This window comes from Geotrypetes seraphini, chromosome 1 (genome assembly GCF_902459505.1).
Source record: "Geotrypetes seraphini chromosome 1, aGeoSer1.1, whole genome shotgun sequence".
Classification (NCBI taxonomy): domain Eukaryota; kingdom Metazoa; phylum Chordata; class Amphibia; order Gymnophiona; family Dermophiidae; genus Geotrypetes; species Geotrypetes seraphini.
Window position 1 is genome coordinate 441,934,139 of NC_047084.1, and position 23,294 is coordinate 441,957,432.

At 44.4% G+C, this 23,294-nt stretch overlaps 1 protein-coding gene and 1 long non-coding RNA gene across 6 annotated transcripts in view; one reads left to right on the top strand and one right to left on the bottom strand.

Annotated features, from left to right (window-relative positions):
• The window catches only part of LOC117348194, a 34,151-nt gene extending 23,282 nt beyond the window's left edge, over positions 1-10,869 (bottom strand). Inside the window, exons 1-3 of one of the 2 annotated variants that reach the window (XR_004536927.1) lie at positions 10,089-10,869; positions 8,466-8,917; positions 7,422-7,559 (exon numbers count right to left, since the gene is read on the bottom strand). This is a non-coding gene — a long non-coding RNA (uncharacterized LOC117348194). Of the gene's footprint in view, positions 1-7,421; positions 7,560-8,465; positions 8,918-10,088 lie in introns of those variants that run through there. The other variant, XR_004536929.1, reaches the window with a different exon arrangement.
• MOB3B (MOB kinase activator 3B) overlaps positions 10,113-23,294 on the top strand; it is a 200,919-nt gene continuing 187,737 nt past the window's right edge. Inside the window, exon 1 of one of the 4 annotated variants that reach the window (XM_033919933.1) lies at positions 10,113-10,164. The gene's annotated coding sequence lies outside the window, so the exon portion shown is untranslated. Of the gene's footprint in view, positions 10,165-10,202; positions 10,356-10,973; positions 11,231-23,294 lie in introns of those variants that run through there. The other 3 variants (XM_033919943.1, XM_033919903.1, XM_033919913.1) reach the window with 3 other exon arrangements.

Below are 23,294 nucleotides of genomic sequence, written 5' to 3' on the forward strand. Positions count from 1 at the left end.
TCCATTGGCTGCATACTTCAGGATACCTGAACTGGCCTGGTGATTTGAGCATTGCAAATCCTCCAAAGCAGGAATCATGACAGATTCTTATAAACCATAATTACAGTATCCAGTTTTCTTGCTTTATGTGGGTAACAACCCCCTCCCCCCAAAAAAAACCCAACAACACAAAACTTGAAACAATTCCGAGGAAGTACAAGGGATAGATCAGAAATAGCTAAATTCAATAAATCTTCTACAAGAGTTTCTTGTAAGTAAGATTCTTACAATTAGGTATTCTTTAAAAAAAAAACAACAACATATTTATTGAATATAAATGTTGGACCAGAAGAACATACAAACTAGATAGCATTATTATATACAGTACAATGTCTGAAGTGGTCACCTTTTGCCGATGGCTGCATCAGAGGCAAAGACAAATTCTCTCTAAAGAAGGCACAACCAAAATTAATCTGAAACAATTCCAGAGAGGTGAACAAACAAGTACTTTTCTCTGAACTAGCAAAGGCAAGTAAAACAGTGCAGCATCCAAACTCTGTACGGTATTGATCCATTAGCGAAACATGGCCTTGTCAGACATTATATGTAATAAAGCTACCTAGTTTCTATGCTCTTCTGGTCTGCCCTTTTGTCTTGCTGTTTTCCACATTGCAAATCACCTGCCTCTCTTGTGCTATTCATTTTAATATAAATGTTTATTGTCTTCCTAAAAATACCATAATTACTTTGCATTCTAATTAAAGATGGCAGGAATCATTCCAAACCAGTGCCGCTTAGTATAAAAAAGAGCAAGACAGTAATTTCTTAGATTTAATTTTACCATCTGCTGGATATCATAAATACATCTGTGCAACAATAAATACTGTCACTTTCTGAAACTATTTAGGTGCAAAGGCTCCCCCTTCCCCTCCACCTCTCCATCTGAAATTGGCTCAAGCGAAATGCTAACAACCACTCTGAAATCATGTACACCAGTTTTGCTCCCTCAGCCACAAGAGACTCAAGCCAATGGAGGAAGGTAGAAGGTGGCCATCAGGACTCTCTGAGAGGTGAAAACTCCCACCCTATAGCCCTGTCGGTATACACTTCTAACACATGCTTTTCAACGCTACCGGCACCTCCTGATCTGTCGTTAATTCTGGATCATTAAAGGACGGCGCTTCATTTTGTGCAGAATCTGGGTATTGGTCGGAGTAGGAGGCTACTACAAGCCACAGAAAAGACCGCTAGTAGCCATTTTGGGCACCAATAGCTGAAATACTTCAACGCTAAACTGGTTAAAACTGGTTTAGCATCGATCGTTAAAGGCACGGTGAGTTTTGACCATATGGGCCCTACCCAAACCATCAAGGAGGGGCTCCTCGGCAGAAGGAAGGACTTGGAACAGGCCACTAAACATTTTTCATCGTAGGCGACTAGCTCCTTCAGGTAAAGTAGGTGTGAGGGGAGCTGTGGAGGCGATGCTGACCTGTGGGGTGGTGTTGCAGCTGCTGCTATAGCTGTACCTGCGGGGGATGAGGCTATTGGAATCGTCAGGGGGGGATCAGTGGTATAACGAGAATGAGAGGCACCTGGGGTGGTGGCGCCCCTCCCCTGCCCTCTTCTCCGCCTCTCCCACCTCCTTCTCCACCCCCTCCTGCCACATGCGCCCCGCTTCCCTTCCCTCGTACCTCTATAACATTCCTGGTGTAAGCAGCAATCCCCAAGCTGCTGTCGTGCCAGCGTCATCTCTTCCTCTGATGTCATTTCCTAGGTGCGGGTCAGAGAAAGAGCTGACGCTGGTGCAACAGCAGGTTGGGGGGGAGGTTGCTGTTTGCACCAGGAATGTTACAGAGGTACAGGGGAAGGGAAACAGTGCGCATGCGTGACAGTGGGGTGGGGCGGCAGAGAGGAGGATTGGTGCCTGCGCCCTCACAAAGACGGACTGTCCCTCCGGCCCTCCCCTTACTATGCCACAGTTGGGGAATGCTAGTTGGTGTCACAGCTGGTGCTGAAGTGAAGGGTGGTGCTGGATCGGGGATGGGGAGAGAGGTTTTGGACTCATGGGGGGACTGGGGCTAGAGGGAAGGGAGAGAGGTGCTGGACCTTTAAGGAGGGGAGATTGGAGCTGAAGGGAAGGGAGAAGTACCTGACCCGCAGCTGGGAGCTGAAGGAAAGGGAGAGGTACCAGACCCGTATATCAGAGCTGGAGCTAAAGGGAAGGGAGAGAGATGTTGGATCCATGGGAGGGGGCTTGAGGAAAGGGGGAGAGGTGCTGGACCTGTAGGGAGGAGAGAAAAGGGAAGGGAAAGAGAGATGCTGAACCAAGGAGGTAAAGGGAGTGAAATATTTAACACAGTGGAGGGAGAGAGGGAGGAAAGAGGGTGCAAGAGATATATTGATGTAAGCATGTAAGATGTGAGAAGCTGGACACAGGGAGATATACAAAAACAGGGGAAATGGTGGGCATGGATGGGAGCATAGGGACAGGGAAACAAAGTGGAACGCTGCATGAGGGTGGTATATGGACATAGTCAGTGGGACAGTACCAGACATAGAAGGTTAGATGGACACAAAGGGAAGATGGCTAGACATAAGGGAGAATAGGAATGCAGAAGAGAGATGCTGGACTTGGGGGGGGGAGTGCATAGAGACACAGGGGACTGACTGGACATGAAGCGAATAGGGACACAGAATAGTGATGATGATGATGATGATGTTGAACGCAGGAAGATGGGAATAGGGGAAATACTGGAAAGGGAAGTATAGGAGTCAGAGAGGGAGATATTGAATATTGGGGAAAAAAACATGTACATAGATGGAAGATGGAGGGTGAGCATGGGGAAGGACCTTGGTGTGTGAGTTAAGCGTAGACAGAAGGAAACACAGACCAGAGCCTGAGACTAATGTGATTTGAAGAATAAAATGACCAGACAACAAAAGGTAGAAAAAAATAATTTTATTTTCTATTTTGTGATTAGAATAGATCAGATTTGAAATGTATATCCTGCCAGAGCTAGACATAACTGGGAACTGCAAATTCCAGGCCATGCTTCTTTAGCTTCCAACTGGTCAGGAGGCAGTTGCCCTATTGCACTCCCCTAACAATATTCCTGTCATGTGTTACTGAAGTAGTCTGTTAGCATGATTTTTCTTTCTGCAGTAATTTGGCTTGTTCAGTCTTCAGATAGTGGAGGGGATATTTGTGAGGGGGAGGGGAGGAGAGACAGGGGTTTTGTTGATCCTTGTTCTGTATTATTTGTGATTTATAAAATGACAATTGTACAAAATAGAGTTTCTTTTTATACTTTAATAAAAATAAGTTCAATATAAAATCATATTAAGTGATATTAAAGTATAAAATGATTGTATCTTATGTTACACTTATTGTGAATTTTAAAAATGAATAAAGATTTATAAAAAATAAAAAAAATAAAATCATAACTATTTGAGGCTTGTGCAGATAGAATCAGACAGTTTGCAGGGTTGAGGCGAGGATAGGGACCAAGCTTTGGGGATGGGTCCCAGCTCACGAGGATGGGGTAGGCACAGGGATCGAGCTTGTGGGGACGGGGACCAAGCTCACAGGGACAGGGGCAAAGTTTGTCCCCGTGTCATTCTCTGTTGGTGACACCTACTGTAGCAGCATGAGCAGTTTTAATTTGTGAATTAGATTTGAGCACTTGTTGATCTATCACTTTTATTCTCTTATTCTGTTCAGCAATTTTAAATGAAGTATCTTTGGAAAACAAAGATAAATTCTCTTGTAGAGCTTCCTCAATCTGAAGCTGAGGACTGAAGCTCCAGTATGAGCTGTGAAAAGCCTTCCATATCAGATGTTGATAATGTATGAACAGATGACATTCTAATTTCTAATAGATTTAATACACATTTACAGGTAGAATTGCAACAACTTTGGGATCTGGCTCTTGAAAACTCTCTGGACCTCTGCCTCCAGAGTTCATTTGGTTGGGAGGGGGGGAGGTGAAGTTTGACCAGACAGGGACAGAGAAACAAAAGATGAGAAGCTACTACTCACAGTTCCAGTTGAGGCTAAGCCACTTAAACATTGTAAATGCTGATCCATGGGACCTTTCAGTGAGTCCTCCTAATAATGCAAAATGTCTTCCTTTGTGTTTCCCCATGTGTCCTGACCAGCAGTTCATCACTTCTTGCGCTTCAGTTGACTGCAAAGGGGCTCCAAAGGGGTGTGTCCACACGGGCACATACCTGTGGCTGTGTTCCATGGAGAGGTGCTGATCTTCTAGTGCCAGAAGCCCTCGGTGATGTTAGTGACACCAGTCTTCCATCTCCAGAAGTGCTTGCAACAAGACCGGCACCTCCACAATTCATAGATACTCTCCAGCAGGGAGGAATTTTAAAATAAAGCTTTTTCCAAACCTGTTTTACACCCAGAGAATAGGCTTTTCTAAAATTGTATGGCAATATATGCATGAAAAAAAGAATGTGCACAGAAAGAGTGCCTCTCATCCCAACTGCTGCACCCTGAATGACAGGCAGGGGTGCCCAAACCCTGCTTACTGAAGTTCTCTGTGGCCAGAACCTCCCCCAGTGAGAAGAAATCAGCAGAGTAGTTTCCAGCTGCTGACACTGGCACTTCTCATGCATATTCAGTTCATAGAAGCATAGAAACATAGAAATTGACGGCAGAAAAGGGCCACAGTCCATCGAGTCTGCCCATACCAATGACCTACTTCCTGACTTTTACTCCCCTATAGATCCCACGTGAATATCCCATTTTCTCTTAAAATCTGATACGCTGTTGGCCTCAATCACCTGCTGGGGCAGCTCGTTCCAATGATCGACCACCCTTTCGGTGAAGAAGTACTTCCTAGTATCACCTTGAAATTTCCCTCCCCTGATTTTCAGTGAGTGTCCTCTGGTTACCGAGGGTCCTGTAAGACTGAAGATATCATCTTTCACCTCTATACGCCCTGTGATATACTTAAAGGTCTCAATCATGCATATCATCTGAGCTTGAAGGACTACCAGCATCTGGAAAGCATGTCACTGACTTCACATTGGGGCAGGTTCAGACTGCGAAGCTCTTCAGCTGGTAGAGCTTGGGCATCCCCGCCAGCAAAGGTAAAAATTTTCTTTTTTTTTTTTTGTAAATATTTATTTTTATACGTACAATAAGTGTGATAATACATAAACACATTTGCACATTGAGAATATCACTTAATATTCAGCAATAATACCAATCATAAAATCTTATCTCCTTCCCTTCCCACCCCTTCATAATAAGTAGAGCTTGGGCATCCCCACCAGCAAAGGTAAAATTTTTAATAGGAGCAAGAGCAGAGAGGAATAGGTGGTCCCCCCCCCCCCCCAAACTACCCCAGGGTCTCCTAAAAAAAAAAAAAAATGGGCTGGTGGCTATGTTCCTGGTTTAATATCCTTTTTAAAAAAAAATAAAAATAAAAAATCATTCCCATAGGCTATTTGACTGTCTTAAATAGATTGTTTGTCTGTCTTGCATAAATTATAAGATCTGTCAAGCAGGGACTGTTTCTTATAAGTTTTGTGTACAGCATTATGTATGTCTATAGAAATAATAAGCAGGATCAGTTGTAATAAAACCATGCCCACAGTGATCTGGCTTATCTGTTGATGCACATAGTCCTGAGATCTGGTGTTGTACAGCCCATGCCTTCAACATATTCCCTAAAATACTGCCCGTTCTGCAAGGTAGATCGCCGAATAGCAACAGTAAAGGTTGACAAAGGAAAACAATATATTACTCCAGGCGGAATTCTGCACGTGCAAGATGGCAGTTCACATAAACAGTCAGATCTAAGCCAGCACAGGAGGAGGAAGTGACCTGCGGTGCAGCAGTTCACTTCCTCCTCTACTGCTCGTGTCCGTAGTGAATTCTGCACAGCATATGTAAAATTCTATGCGTCCTGAGGGGGTGAGGAATTTGGCATAATATGTAAGGTGACACTGTGAACTATCTTGATACATAATTAGACTAGCTTTTGGAGCTAACTCCCCCAACAGAATGAGCAAATGCTGACATTACCAGAAAATACAATTGAATATCAGAGAAAATATCTCATGTAAATGTTTTCTAATATCACACCTGAAGAAGAAAAAAAAAGAGAAAATATTCAGGCCACTCTGGGAGATACCCAGCTCTATGCTATACATATTTAAGGGTGTAGTTTAGAGTTCTGCAAAGGAGCGGGTCCCACGGGAATACCTCCATAACCCACGGGACTCCCACGGGGATCCCCCTCTAGCCAACCGGACTCCCACGGGGATAGAAGGCTTTGGAAGTAGGGTTCGTCCATATAATATAATGGACACGTCAGCCTTAGTAAAAGAGGGGATTTATAAGTTAATTACCTGAACAGAAAATAAAAAAGGGTTCCACCAAAGAGATTCAACAAGGAAAACAGCAGCGCAAACGCAGAAGAAACTGTGGAATTGATGATCCTGTCAGAAGTACTTGCTGCTTTTTATGGGGATTGGCGGGGATGGAGGTAATGCCTTGCGGGGATGGGTGGGGACGGAGAGGATCCTGGCGGGGATGGGTGGGGACGGAGGGGGGACGGGTGGGATTTCTGTCCCCGCGCAACTTTCTAGTGTAGTTATCAATGTGAACTACCTGGTTACATTTTTAAAGCTGTTCGTAATTCAGATTTGTATGTAACTCAGATCTTGTAGATTTTAAGATTCTTGCTGCTTACCTCTGCTCCCAGCTGACATAAGGGCCAACTGTCCTTACCAGTGTTCCCTCTAAGGTACAGCATGCACAACCACAAACTGTTCTTAATGTGGCTGTGCATCAGTCCTGAATCTGCTACAGGAGAAGTGTAAAAGCCTTCGCCACTGGAAATACTGCTCAGTGAAATCAAATGAAGCCGCGACCGCATTCTTAAGTACGAGTCGTACTGAAGTCGGGCATCTGTAACTCGGGGACTACCTGTGCTTTTAAAGCCATATTATTTTGCCTGTAACTTGTGCTAAATTAACACAGGCCCCAATCTATGCAGTGAGACCTAGTTTCTAATAATTGGGGTTAACAGTAGAATAACAAATCATAATGGAAGCTCACGTTGATAACCTTCTCCCCTAGAGGCCCTTTTATTAGTGTAAATCGTGTTTTATTGTTGTACAATCAGCAAACACACAGAACAAACAACAGCACAACAAGGTTGAGAAAACCAAAGTACAAGACGACAAGTTTTGGAAATAGACCCCGGTCCCCCACCTTGCCCACTCCCGATTGCATACACTCCACCCATACTGGAATCCCCCCCAAAAAAAAAAACTCCACCCCATCTTCCAAAAGAAAACAAACAGACCAGAAGAACTGCTGAGCAAGCTGTGTTCTTCTGCCACTCAGCAAGCACCGAAAAGAGACATCCCAAACCACTCCCACCCTCTCCAAGCTGATGAACAACACACTCCACTGCATCCATACCAACCATCCACACTCAGCCAAACATCCCTGGGAAGCATCCGAGGATATGCGGTATCATCGCCTAGAACAAGTTTAAGACTAGACTTCTGGCCCTAGGGGAAAGCGATTGAATATAGGAGTTCCAGATCTGCAAAAAAAAAAAAATTAAAAAAAAATTAAAAAAAATTTTCCGCTTGAAAGACAAGCAGGCATGCTGTTGCTCCAAGAGCATCACATTATGAAAGCGGTTCCTCCATGCCCAGTAAGCAAGTGCAGTCAGTTGCATCCATACACTAAGTATGATCTTCTTGCCTAATACAGCAGCTTCCGAATCAGTATCCGATGTCCCCGAGCAGACACCCTCAAAGATTCATACCAATCCAGAAGTAAGCCTACCGGCGACATCGGAAGAGATTGGCCAACAAGCCGTTCCAGAAAGCGGAGTACAGCCCTCCAAAAGACTTTCACGCAAGGGCACCCCCAAAAAGTGTGGAAAAGTGAATTACATCCCTGTTGACATTTAGGGCAGGTTGGGGAAGAGATACCCCCTGCTTTGTGCACCTGCTCTTGGGAAAAGTAGGCTCAATAGACCACTCGAAATTGGCATTCCCTCAGTTCGGCGCTAATAGATAAAGAGGAAATACGATTAATAAGGGAAGGAAAATTCAAAGGATTCGACAGATATACCCAGATCTCTCCCCCAGCGAAGCCCCAGAGCTTCATAAGACTTCCGAGGAGAGAGATAGAAGCCCTTTTATTAAGCTGTGGTGAAAAGCATGGTTTTTTTCTGCATGCTAAGGCCATTTTTTACTGGAGCCATAAGGTAACCCTACACGTTATAGCCCTCACTCAATATAGACTACTGGAGATGTGGGCAGGGGTAGAGTGGGGCATGGCCGGGGCCAGGCAGCCCAGTGTACTTGTGTGCCTAGAGCCCATCGAAGGATTAATCCTGCCCTGATTTAACTAACTTAAATGGGTAGAATCAGAGACCACAAATACCACAATGTTTTGGGGTTTAAGTTTAAAATCAGGACTAGTCAAAAAGTCTCACCCTTTAAACTGGGTAGCTATGATGCTATTGTGGTGGTATGGAATCAAGATCTTGCCTCCTCTGAACAGATAACCGGTGATGGCTTGCGTCTTCTTATGAAACATCTCCCGCGACTGACTCGCTCTGTGGTTCTGCAAGAACAGTATTACAAATTCCTGTTACGTCTGTACATTTCCCCTTATAGGGCTTATGTTGCTGGATTTGCCTCTCATGCCAGCTGTCCCAAGTGCCATTCAACGCCAGCTGGTCTATTTCATATGTTCTGGTCCTATGACAGATTGCAAACCTTTTGGTCCTTTGTTGGTCTTCATTTGCAGACGATCATGCGGAGAAGAGTTCCTTTGCGGGCGAATGTCCTGCTTTTTTCTCAAATCTCCTCCGTGGGATTGTCTAAGGGTAATTCTTTAGTATTGCAAAAAGCTTCTTTGTTGACTAGGAAATGTATCCTTTTACTATGGAGGCAAGCAGAGGTACCTACCGTTACTATGTGGAAAATGAAATATTTACCTTGTTAAAATATGAAAACAGTGGAACCTTGGTTTACGAGCATAATTCATTCCAGAAGCATGCTTGTAAACCAAATTATTCGTATATCAAAGCGAGTTTCCCCATAGGAAGTAAGGGAAGCTCGCTTGATACGTTCCCACCCCCCACCCCCCCGAGGCCAGCGGCGCTGCTCCACCCCCCTGAGAATCTCAGAGAAATTGAGAACCAGAAGGCCTTGAGCATGCGCAGATGCCCAGGCAAGAGGCAGGAACTTCTTTCACCAGCACCGGCACCAGCATGTCCTGTGGGCTGTGTGCCGGCGCCAGATGGGGGGTAAGACTGAATAATGTTCGGGCAGGGGGGGTGCCAGTTCACACAAGGGGGGGTGTTCACGAGTGTGGGGGGGGGAGCGATGCCGGTTCTCAGGGGGTGTGCTCGCAAATCAATTCAACGCTCGGTTTGTGAGACAAGATTTGTGAGAATGTTTTGCTCGTCTTGCAAAACACTCGCAAACCACGTTACTCGCAAACTGAGGTTTGACTGTATTTCGATGTTAAGCATTGTGGCCCTGGTTGTTGGAGAAAATTTCAGGCTATTTGGGCTCCTGTTTGGGATAATTTGTCCCATGGAGCTCAAAGTGCTCTTTTGAATTTTTGATACTGGAGTGCTTGGGTGGGTGAAAGGTGTGTGTGTGTGGGGGGGGGGGGGGGGTTTGGATCTTGCCTTGTAATTATTGATAGACTCTCTTATCCTTGGATTTGTTTTAAGGATGTATTTTGTTTTCAGAGTGTTGTATCTATTATCTTGCATACAAATTTCTAAATAAAAAAAACAATTAATAAAAAAACTGGGTAGCTTGCCAGCTCTGCCACTCCAAGTGCAAAGACAGTAAAAGTGCCACCAGTCTGGGGCCAAGGACAACCTCCACTTTCCACTCGATATGTAACTGTGAAAAGTTCACAGATTCCAAGTGGATGATCTCGAATGAGAATCACCATTGCCAGCTCTGTGAGTGCTTGAGCGCCCCCAATGCTGACCAAATTCCTTGAATATGTCCAGGGGAGGCTCATTTCCACTGAATTCAGCACCCCCCCCCCCCCAATCGTTTTGGGAAATTTGGCTCATAACGATACGTACAGATAGAGGTCCTGCTCTGCCTGCTCCCAGGTCACCAGGAATTAAACGCAGCCTTGCGCAGTACCAGCAGCGGCCGGTAGGCGGCTCTTGCCGACTCGCAGAGGGGGGCACGTTAGTGTTTGTATAAAGAGCATGTGGATGCTGTCCCGGGTCGGGAGTGAGCTTTCGTCCCTCTCTGCGTCCGTGGCCACGGCTTTCGGAAGCCACCCGAGAGTTGTGGGGGGGGAGAGAGAGGAGGGAAGGGACTCGGCTGAGTGCGATCGCTAGGTAAGAGCTCCGGGCTGTTCACGTTGTTCCCGGGGATGGGGGGCGAGGGGGGGGGGAGACGCTGATCCCGGAGTGTTGTGCAAGCGTGCGACTGCTGGAGTCGGGGCGAAGCGTTGCCACCTCCTGCGAAGCTTTAGTCTGTGCCCGAGTGGCGGTGTCTATGTAACTCCTGGCCGGTTCTATCCCGGGGGAAGGGGGGTCCCAAGTGCCCTCCTTGGGGTGTATTGCGGACGGGCTTTGGAGGGCGGGGTTTCTGTCCGGAAAGGCCCCCTACGTCTATGGTTTTTTTTTTTGTATATATGCTAAACGTCCTAGTAGGAGCAGAAATGGGTTGTTTTCCCGGGGTCCGGGTAACTGTCACGGGGTCTCTTCCCACCGCTTGGGTTGTTTGCAGCAGAACCCTCCGCGTGTAGTTTGAGCATCAGTAATCTCGGCCGGTACTTTTCCGAGTTTAAGAAAGAATGAGCTTGTCTCTCGGCGTTCTCTCCTTCCATCCCGCTCTCCCTCCCGTCACGTGTTTTGAAGGTTCCCAAGCGGAAAAATAGAAGAAATTGTGTTGGATGAGCTGTTGGTGGGGGGGCTGGAGGGCCATGTGCTTTGCTTTTATTTTATTTATTTTTTTACATGTAATGATGTGTTTAATTATACAAGGCAGGATTAAAGTATAGGCAAACAAAGCAGGTGCCTGGGGCGCTCTTAGATGCGCGATTCAGTGGCTCCCAGGGCGGACTTTTTGCCTGTTAAGTCAACTGCTGGCAGAAATAAGAGTGGTGATGTGGTGGAGGAGGTGCGCCGGGCCTCCCTTGTCTTCCAGTGGTCAGGAAGAGTAGGGAAGCAACATAAAAACGGTCTCTTACGCCTTGGGATCTTGCCAGGTACTTGTGACCTGGGTTGGCCACTGTTGGGAAACAGGACGCTGTGCTTGATGAACCTTCGGGCTGTGTTATCATGAAGCAGCATTTCTTACCTAAACTAGGCTCCATTTTACAAAAGTTTTCAAGAAAGAGTTAATCCTGTCTTGGTTTAATAGCTGAGGTGTTGAAACCAATGTTACTCTCTTACAGAGTTGGGGGCGACTGTCTCCACAATTTATTTTTGACTTACTTGCCTGCTGTGATTCCGGTCTTTGGAGTTTCTAACAGTCCTGAGTTGTGTTTGTTTTTTGGGGTGTTTTTTTTTTTTTTTAGCAGATTCGGTATTTTCCAGATCAGTGGTTCCCAACCCTGTCCTGGAGGACCACCAGGCCAGTCGGGTTTTGGGGATAGCCCTAACGAATATGCATCAGAGAGATTTGCATATAATGGAGGTGACAGGCATGCAAATCTGCACCATGCAAATTCATTAGGGCCATCCCCAAAACCCGACTGGCCTGGTGGTCCTCCAGAACAGGGTTGGGAACCACTGTTCTAGATGACTTTATTTGTATAGGCTTATTTGTATATAATTATCTGCCTTTTCCAAATCCTAGCTGAAGGTGAGTTATAAGCAGGTACATAAATTATTTCCCTGTCACAATCTAAGTCAGGGGTAGGGAACTCCAGTCCTCGAGAGTCGTATTCCAGTCAGGATTTCCCCAATGAATATGCATGAGATCTATGTGCATGCACTGCTTTCAATGCATATTCATTGGGGAAATCCTGAAAACCCGACTGGATTGCGGCCCTCAAGGAGGGACTTTGAGATCCCTGTGCTAAGGTCACAAACAGTGTTAGTGAGAGTGGTGGGATTTAAACCCTAGCTGTTTGGGGCCCTGTTAAAACAAACGGGTTATGTCTTCTGTTAGTTTCATTTGACTGGGTTTGGATATAAATTAGTGACTTCTCTAGGCAGAAATATTTAAAGGGGGCAACATTGGAGCAAATGAAATAGGGAGGAGGCAAATAAGGGTCCCCAGCAATTGGTCTTAAAATACAAAATATTTAATAGGTCAGTTAGTCTAAAATAAGAGACAGCGTACTGATGCAAAAATCAGTGTAATTTTGTAAGTATAAAACTACAGCAAGATACAGAAATGAAAGATTAGCATATAAGCTTTATAAAATAAGTTAATTTTATAAACTTACATATATGAATACTAAACCCAGGAAATAAAACTGGCATTTCTGCCTTAAAAAAATATACACTTCTCCCTCCGGATTCGCGGGGGATAGGGGCAGAGCCGGACCGCGAATGGCGAAAAACCGCAAATTTCCAGCACTGACCCACCCCCACCTCCCTCCCGCCTTCCCGGACTTACCTGATGGTCTAGCGGGCTTTCGGGGCAGGAGCGATCTTCATAATATAATACGGAAAATGCAAGGTGTTACAAGATTCTCAAAGATGACACAGGTTACACTTCCCACTCCCCATTCGCGGTTTCGGTAATCGCGATTTCACATATTTGCGATTTTTTTTGGGGGGGAGGGGAAAAAAATTTAAAAAACCCAAACCATCGTTAAGTCTTCCCCCCGGCATCCCGGCCTTACCTGGTGGTCTAGCGGGCTTTCGGGGCAGGAGCGATCTTCCTACGCTCCTGCCCCGTGCAGATCCCCATTAGGAAATGGCTGCTGTGAGTTCCCGTAGTCTCTCGAGACTACGACGGGAACTCCCCACAGCTATTTCCTAATGGCGATCTGCACGGGGCAGGAGCGTAGGAAGATCGCTCCTGCCCCGAAAGCCTGCTAGACCACCAGGTAAGGCCGGGATGCCGGGGGGAAGACTTAACGATGGTTTGGGTTTTTAAATTTTTTTTCCCCTCCCCCCCCAAAATCGCAAATATGTGAAATCGCGATTACCGAAACCGCGAATGGGGAGTGGGAAGTGTAACCTGTGTCATCTTTGAGAATCTTGTAACACCTTGCATTCTCCGTATTAAAACATCTAGCCTCAGATTTTCCTGGAAAATGCTTGTACACTGCCCAAGGTGATCAGTCACTTGAAATCTGACTTATCATTTTGGGCATGTCGTAGGCAGTGCTAATGGCAACAGGCATGGGTGCGGGTTAGATTTGGAAACATGAGTAGCCTCCCTGAAAGCCCTATTCTTTTTAGCAATCGAGGACTCTTCAGCTGTTCACTTAAAAAACAACAACTTGGGGCTCCTTTTACTAAGGTGTGCTAGTGTTTTTAGCAGGCGCTGGCCGAAAAATTACCGCCTGCTTAAAAGGAGGCAGTACCGGCTAGCGCGCGTGCCTTTGTAAAAGGAGCCCTTTATCCCGCCAATATTCGCTATCCCAACATCTACTTACAATGCCTTCTCTTGGCCACATAAATTACGATACAACCCGATCCTCTATTTTTTTCCGTAACTACCCCCCTCGCTCTGGAATTCTATTCCAACCCACAGTATATAAGAGAAAAAAAACCAATGAAACCACTTCAAATCAAAACTGAAAACCTTCCTATTCACTGATGCTTTTATACACTGTACAATATACCGCTTAGAAGTATGCTAAAAGGTATAACAAAGTTTATATAAACTGTAAAACTATTATTAAACTGGTCAGAAATGGCCACTGACCAGCTAACTAGCATTTTTGTGGCTAACCATTAATTTTCATCCGGAGATAACTGCTGAATATTCCCAACCTACTGCTAAACTGATGAGTTTAGAGCTTAAGTTTGGCTGCTTAAATAGCAGTCCTATCTTAAAGGGATTAGGACTTATATACTGCCTTTTTGTAGTTATACAACCATATTCAAAGCAGTTTACATATAGGTACTTCAAGCATTTTCCCTGTTTGTCCTGGTGGGCTCACAGTCTATCTAATGTGCCTAAGCAACTTTATATAATAACTCTCTGTAGTACACTCTGCTAGTTAAAGTATGGACCAGTAGTCAGTGCTCAATACACCAACCCGATCTCTAAATCAACTATAATATAATTTATTTTATATTATAAGAGGAGGGGCCTCAGATCCCCGTGCGCTGCCAGCAGTCGGCTTATCAGCCGCACTGGAAAGGGAAACAACCTCGTCGGCCTCCCTCCTCCTCCTCCTGCCTGGTTTTTGCTGAAGTGGACCAGTGAGGACAGCAATATTTTCATTGAAATAATTCAACCCTTGAACAGTCCCTGCCTAAGCTAAGTTTGAGTTTTTTTGATTATTCACCATTGGAAATCAGCAAACTCCAGGCAGGAGGAGGAGGAGGGAGGCCGACGAGGTTGTTTCCCTTTCCAGTGCGGCTGATAAGCCGACTGCTGGCAGCGCACGGAGATCTGAGGCCCCTCCTCTTATAATATAAATTAAATTATATTATAGTTGATTTAGAGATCGGGTTGGTGTATTGAGCACTGACTACTGGTCCATACTTTAACTAACAGAGTGTACTATAGAGAGTTATTATTATATATTGTTGCAGTTTTTCTCTCTGGTTCCTAAATCTATATATATAAAATCGGAGGTATGTATGTGTGTATGTATGTATGTGTGTGTGTGTGTATGTGCCGCGATCACGCAAAAAACGGCTTGACCGATTTGAACGAAACTTGGTATGCAGATCCCTCACTACCTGGGGTGATATGTTCTGGGGGTCTCGCGGCCCACCTGCACACGTGGGCGGAGCTACAAACAGAAAATCAGATTTCATCCATTCATGTCAATGGAAAAAAAGTAAAAAGCTGCCATTCTCACAGTAATTCAAAAACGGCTTGACCGATTTGAACGAAACTTGGTATGCAGATCCCTCACTACCTGGGGTGATATGTTCTGGGGGTCTCTTCACCCAAGAATTTATATGTTCTTGCTCCTGGAGGTGAAACTAAAAATGTTGTTTATAATCAAGTTTTGTGTTAGTTGTATTGTATTCATTTTGTCAAATATTTCACATTATAATTTGAATATTGTACTTTTTATAAAGCTGTAAAAAAATAATTTCATTCACCACTATAAAGTATCTTTATTTGAATCCATTTACAGTGTTATTGCTATAATTAAATACCCGTGCAACGCCGGGGCATCAGCTAGTAATATATATGGATTAAGCAACTTTCCCAGAGTCACAAGGAGCATTGTGGGATTTGAACCCACAACCTCAGGTTGCTGAGGCTGTAGCTCTAACCACTGTGCCACACTGGGGCCCCTTTTGCAAAGTGGTAGTGAGTGGTAAATGCACTGAAGCCTGTTCAGTTCCTATGGGCTTTGATGCATTTACCACGACAGCATCGTTGCCGCTGCTTTGTAAAAGGGGATCTTAACCGGTCAGCTGTTCCAAAGGGAAGAGAAGAAGAATGTGCTTTGACCTTACTAGTCACAGGCTTTCCCTTTCTTTTTGGTTTCAGACGTACTGCTAGCGAGGAGTTGAGGAGTAGCCTAATGGTTAGTACAGAGGGCTTTGATATTGGCATACTGGGTTCGATTCCTGCTTAGGTTAGGCAGAAAATAATTATTTATTTAATATTATTTTTCTTAAATTCACCACCAAGTACAATTAGCATTCATTATGAAGAAAATACAAAGTCCACTTGAAGGAAGAGAGATGCAACCTATTTACTTAAAAAAACAAAAGAGAAAAAAAATCAACATCCAGTCATTCAAGTATGTGGCAAATTATTCCACACCTGATGATCCTATATTAGTTTCCCTATGTAATATTAGTCTTTCTAACTGGTTTGGTTCAAAGAATACATACTTAGGAGCTCATGATCAAAACATCCAGATGTCCAAAATCCCACCTAAATTGGCACTTGGATGTCCTAATTCAGTGATTCCCAAGTTCTTCAAGCCAAGTACCCCCTAAGACTAACAAATGCCAACTGAGTATCCCTGCCCAAGCTCCGCTCCTGATGCCACCCCCATAATAATAGTACTAATTGTAATAATGCAATTTCTTCCATCCGTTTTTCATATATACACAATATAATCTTATTACTACATAATGGTAACAACAAATTTAAAAAAATCACAAAGCAATTCCATGAGTCTCTGGTTGTACTTCCTTCTGACTGTGTATCCAATATTTCTTTCTTTCTTTCTGCCTTCTGCATGATTCATCTCCTCCGGACCTCATTCCCTTCCCCAATTAACATCTCTCTGTCCCTCCATGAGTCCAATTTTTCTTCCTTTCTTCTCCATGTCTCCCTCTCTCTCTCTCAATGTCCATCTGTCTTGAGAGATCCAGGCGTCTCTACCACCCTCTTTACTGTCGCATCGAACATTTCTCCCTCTCATCCCCCAGATCATGTGCAGAATTTTTCACCACTGCCCACCAGCCCCATGCCCATTTCTCCTTCTATCACCCCTCTCCAACACCATGCCACATCTCTCCTTCCTACATTCCTCCCCTTTGCATCCCCTTCACTCTGGTCCCTCTCCACTACCATATCCAACATTTCTCCCTCTCATCCTTCTATTCCCCATGTATCTCTACCTCGCTCCTCTCTCTCTGCCCAATTTTCCTTTCTTCCTTTCCCCATGTGCACCATATCTTTCCCTCTCACTCACACACTCATGCCCAACAATTCTCCCTTTCTATTCCCTCCCTCCTATGTCCAAAGTTAGTGCCCCCTTCCTCTCTCCCTTCTGTGTCCCATGTTCATGCCCCCTCCCTTCCTTCTGTGTTGAGTTTGTGCCCCCCTCCCTGCCTTCCAGCCTTTGTCCCAAAATTAAGTTGTACGCTGGGTATCTGTGCCTACCCATCCGCAGCCGCTGCTTGGGACGTCCAAATAGGTCATTTCCTCCCCCCCAAAAAAATAAATAATAATAATAATTTGGATGTCTTAATGGTTTTGAAAATTTATGTTTCTCTGCCATAACTTTTGGAATTCTTGTAGGAAATGTTCAAAGTCAGAGGTACTATTGAAAATGCCCCTCTGTGTTCATCAAAGTACCATTTAGAGGGAAATGTTAAGGAAAAACCTCTAGATTTTAACTGAAGAAATTGCTTCTGCTGCATCTGTGTGATCCTAGACACATCTGGAAATATTTGTACTTTCTCTCTATAAACAAGGACATAGTTTTCCTGAAGTAATATTTCAATTTTCTAACTTTATCTATCTCAGAGACAAAGAGAGTGGAACGAGAAGAAAAAAAAAAAGTTACTAAAAAAAAAAAAGCTGTCAGATTTTCCAACTCTCTATCACCTAAAGAGACAACTTCTGACTGCTTTAAGGCATCCATCCGGTGCTTCCTCCAATACTTTCGGAGGCAAATAATAACTCTTATTAATAACAATATTATCTGCATTAGTCAACATTAAAACTTAATTGAAGTATTTTCTCAATAGTATCTCCACTGAAAGTAATAGATAAACTGGAAATAGGGATAGGATTTCAAATCTGGGATAGGATTTTAAATCTCAGATTCGTAGCACTATACAGGTTCTCCATTTTCTCTATTTGCCTATGTAAATACAAACTATCCTTAATTCCTGGTGAGCCAGCTTGCTGAAGAACACCAACTTGTGATTCAGTTTTCTTAGAGACATTATCTAACTGTTCTGTCTTAGAGTCCAAATCATAGTAACATAGTAAATGACAGCAGATCAAGACCTGAACGGTCCATCCAGTCTGCCCAATAGTTATACCCATTAAAAATACATGATTAAATTAACTAGTCTCTTCTTTGATATTTCTGGATCATAGACTGTAAAGTCCACCTGGTATTGCCCTAGGTTCCAAATACTAAATTTGCCGTCCAAGCTCACTCCAGCCTATCCAACCATCCTGTTTGCAGAATATCTACCATAAAGTCTGGCCAGTAACATCCTCATGTTCCAAATTACTGGAGTTCCTGTTGATGCCCTCGCCAGCCCATCCTATACCAAATCACCACATATGGGACACAGACCGTGTACGTCTGTCCAGTGCTGACCTTAGTTCTTTAATTTACATCCTTCAATTTCTAATTAGAGATCCTCTATGTTTATCCCACACTTTGTTCCTCTCCACCACTTCCTTCGGGAGGACATTCCAGGCATCTACCACCCTTTCCATAAAAAATAATTTCCTAACATTGCTTCCGAGTCTTCCTCCCCGCAACCTCAAATTATGCCCTCATCGTCCATCTAGGAGACCACTTGATGAGAAAATAGAGCTGTTGTGCTGGACCCTTTAAATCCTATATAATAAAGAGCTAGCCGCGCATGCGCACTTCTATTTGCGTGTTCCGTGCCCTTGCGCACGTATACGTCACCAGGTGGATCGCAGCCAACCACCGATCTCTGTTCCTCCTGCACCATGGCACACCAGGCATGTCCCTGCCTCCCCCGCCGCCGGCCTCGAGCTCCTGGGGGCCGGCGGCGCGAGCCGCCTGGCCGATGCTGAGGCCCCGCCTCCCGCTTCCACCCTACACGGCGCCGCCATACCCGGCCCTACAAAACGCTGAGGCCTCGCCTCCCGCCCTACACGGCGCGCCAGACCCGGTCCTACACTCAGACCCGCGAGCAGGGCTGCTATGGAAACAGAGGGGATCAGGAGCTAAAGAGAGATTGAAAAAAACAAACAAACAGTGGACAAGGAGAGAGACACACAGACACTCACAGAAGGACAGGGGGCTAAAGAGACAGATTGAAAAAATCACAAAACACAGAGGACAAGGAGAGAGACACACAGACACTCACAGAAGGACAGGGGGCTAAAAAGACAGATTGAAAAAAATAACAAAACACTAAGGAGAGAGAGACACACAGGAAAAAAATGACAAACAGACATACAGCAGCCAAGGAGACAGACAACAACAAAAAAATACAGACATACTTACATACAGCATCCAAGTAGACAGACAGAGAGACAGTGGGCAAGGAGACAGCAAAAAACAAAAATACAAACAGCCAAGGAGACAAACAGAAAAAAATAAAAAATACAATGCCCAAGGATAAATTCAGGAAAAAAAGACATACAGACGAACAGTGGCCAAGGAGTTAGACTGCAAAAAAGACATACAGACATACAGCAGCCAATGAGACAGACAGACTGACAGCGACCAAGTAGACAATCAGCAAAAAAAAAAAAAAAAGACCAAGGAGATAGACAGTCAGACAAAAGTTAAGGAGATAGACAGCAAAAAAAAGAGACACAGCGGGCAAGGAGACAGAGAACAAAAAAATACAAACAACAGCCAAGGAGATAGATGGAAAAAAAAGGCACACATACAGTAGCCAATTAAAAAGACAGAGAGACAGTAAAAAAAACCCAACCATACAGTGGCCATGTCAACCGTGCCTCAGAGTGGCCTGCGAGGTTCGTTACAGCTGGTAGGCTGTTTTAAAGAAGAGGAGCCGCATGCTGGACAGGGGGAGCAGGTAAGGAGTGCTGCTGGACAGGGGGAGCAGGGAAGAGGGTCAGGGGGAGAAAGGAAGGAGTGCTGCTGGGCAGGGGGAGCAGGGAAGAGAGTCAGGGGGAGAAAGGAAGGAGTGCTGCTGGACAGGGAGAGCAGGGAAGAGGAACAAGGGAGCAGGGAAGAGGAACAGGGAAGAAGTGCTGCTGGACAGGGGGAGCAGGGAAGAGTGACTGGGGAGCAGAGAAGAAGTGCTGCTGGACAGGGGGAGCAGAGAAGAAGTGCTGCTGGACAGGGGGAGGTAAAAGGAAGGGAGAAGGCCTACTGCTGGACAGGTGGAATAGGCAAGGGGTGATGGTTGACAGCCGAGGAAAGAGAGAGACAGAAAGCGGCCAAGGGGAGAGAGAGAGAGAAAGAAAGACACACACACACATCTATTCTAGCACCCGTTAATGTAACGGGCTTAAAGACTAGTAAATAAATAAGTCATAATGTTGCTGCACGACTCATATTACGTGAAATCCAGTATTCTCACATTACCCCTCTTCTCAAGCCACTTCATCGGCTCCCCATCCATTTCCGAATACAGTTCAAACTCCTTTGACTTACTTACAAGTGCATTCACTCTGACGCCCCACCCCCCCAAATATCTCTCTTCACTTATCTTCCCCTATGCTCCTCCTTGTGAACTCCGTTTATCGGGCAAGCCCCTCTTATCTGTACCCTTCTCCTCCACTGCCAACTCCAGACTTCGTCCCTTCTTTCTTGCCACACTGTATGCCTGGAAAAGGCTGCCTGAATCAATACGTCATGCTCCATCCCTAGCAGTATTCAAATCCAAGCTAAAAGCCCACTTTTTTGAAAACTGCTTTCATAGAAACATAGTAGTAGTACACGTAACTGGAAGAGTTATGATCGACTGAATTACACTTTCTGGTGGGCAAACCTATGTTCCAGTTACAAGTATGAAAGAATGAACGCGGAATGTTTGGGATATAGTATCACATTCAAAATGGAGTGGAGCCCATTGACTGCATTTATTATGTCACAATAACTGTCATGTACCTTTCCTTTTATTTGACTTCCTTACACATCCTGGGTGGGTGGGGGGAGAGGAATGTATTATTGTTTGTTATACTTAATTATCTATATTATTGAAATTAAATATGTACTACTTCTATCAATTATGGGGAGGAGGGGGGAGAAAATGATTGTTTTTTGAATTATTTGTATATTTAAAGTGCGTTCTGTGTAGTGTTTATGTTTAAATTCATTGTATGGCACTGCTAACATTTGAAAATTAATAAAGATTTATAAAAATAAAAAAAGCCCACTTTTTTGAAACTGCTTTCATAGAAACATAGTAGTAGTAGCAGTTAGCAAGTAAGTTGCCCCAGATACAAAAAAAAAAGTAGATTATGAGCCCACTAGGGACAGGTACCTGCATATAATGTGTACAGTGTTGTGTACACTGTCTTAGCACTACAGAAGTAATTTAGTAGTAGTCGGCAATGAATATCAGTGTTTAGTTCACACCTTTTCAGTAGTCACTCAAGGTTAGTTACAGTCAGGTATGCTAGATATTTCCCTGTACCAAAAGGGCTTACAATCTAATTTTTGTACCTCAGGCCATTAAAAGTTAAGTGACTTGTCCAAGATCACAAGGGATAACTACTTGCCATGCTCACCCCTACAACACAAGCATGCTCTAAGCTGCATCTCTGCTATGAGTGCCATCAAAAGGGAAAGGGGATAGGATTTGACGTATCGCCTTTCTGTGGTTACTATCAAAGTGAGTTGCATATTGTATACAGGTACTTAATTATGTTCCTGGGGACCTCCAGTGCTGGTCTGCAGAAATTTTCTGCCGGTCCATTGGGCCCAAGACAGCGTTCTTCAGCCGCCAGTCCACGGTGCGATCAATGCGGCGTCTTCGGGCTGGCTCCCTGAGTGCTGCAGTGCACAAAGCCATTGGAAAAGGCTCCTAAGCACGGCCTGCGCCTGAACCGGAAGCCTTCTCTCTGACGTCGCAACGTCAGAGGGAAGGCTCCAGATGACGCGCGCGAGGAGCCGCTGCCCACAGCTTTGTGCACTGCAGCACTCAGGGAGCCGGCCCGAAGACGCTGCGTTGATTGTACAGTGGACCGGCCCAAAGATACCTTTGGCCAAAGATACCTACCGCGGGGTAGGCCAAAAGGCAAGGCACATGGAGGGAGAGAGACAACAACAGTAGGGGAAATGCTTTTATTTATTTTTTTATTTAGTGGTTGATTTGTCTTTTTTTTTTATTTAGTGATTGATTTGTCTGTTCAGGAAGAAATGCATTTGTTTCTTTTCCTCTGGGGTTGTACTGCTTGCAGAGTCTTGTGTCTTAGGGTTTGCTTGTAAATATTAGTACTTTTAGTTTTTGGTCCTGCATTTGCATGGGGTTAGCTGTTTTCTGGTTGGAATGAATGTTAAAAAGCATACAGTGTGCTTTGTGTATTTAATTTTGTGGTTAACCATTATGTGTTGTTAATACAATTATATTGTGTGTATATATGAAAAATGAATGGAATAAATTGTGTTACAATTAGTACTATTATGGGGGCGGGGTATGGGGCTGAGATTGAGTGGAGATGGGCACGACTGAGCCCAGTGTTCTTCAACTGCTGGTCCACGGACCGGTGCCAGTACACAAAATAATTATTTTATTTCCGCCAGTCCATAGGTGTCAAAAGGTTGAATGAACACTGATCTAAATAATGAGCTATGGGCTTCCCTTTTAGGAAATTATGCAAACCTTTTTAAACCCCCCTAAGCTACTGATTTCACCACATTCTCTGGCAACGAATTCCAGAGTTCAATTACACATTTTGTGAAGAAATTTTTTTCTCTGGTTTGTTTTAAATCTACTTACTTAGTAGCTTCATCGAATGTCCGCTAGTCCTAGTATTTTTAGAAAGAGCGAACAAGCAATTCACATCTACCCTGAAAACCTGACTGGAATACGGCTCTCAAGGACCGGAGTTCCCTACCCCTGCTCTATCATATCACCCCGAGCTGTTTCTTCAAGCTGAAGAGCCCTAGCCACTAGCCTTTCCTTATAGGCAAGTCATCCCATCCCTTTAATTTTTTTTCACCCTTCTCTGTATCTTTTCTAATTCAGCTATATTTTTTTGAGATATGGTGACAGTATTTGAGGTATAGCCATACCATAGAGCAGGGATGTCAGTCCCTCCTCGAGGGCCGCAATCCAGTCGGTTTTCAGGTTTTTCCAGTGAATATGCATGAGATCTATTAGCATACAACGAAAGGAGTGCATGCAAATATCTCATGCATATTCATTGGGGAAATCCTGAAAACCCGACTGGATTGCGGCCCTCGAGGATGGACTTTGACATCCCTGCCATAGAGTGATACAAAGGCATTATAACATGTTAATCTTTGTTTTCCATTCCTTTCCTGATAATTCCTAACATTCTAGTTACTTTCTTAGCAGCAGCACATTGAGCTGAGGGTTTCAATGTATTCTCAACAATGAAACCTAGAACCCAGCATCACATAGCTATAGTTCGGGTTCTCTTTCCCACATGCATCACTTTGCATTTGCTCACATTAAACATAATCTGCCGTTTTGATGCCTAGTCTTACTAGGTCCTCTTGCAATTTTTCACAATCCTCTTATTTAATTATTTCACTAGTTATTCCCACCTCTAGATCATTGATAAATATGTAAAAAGCAGCGGTCCCAGCACAGACCCCTAGG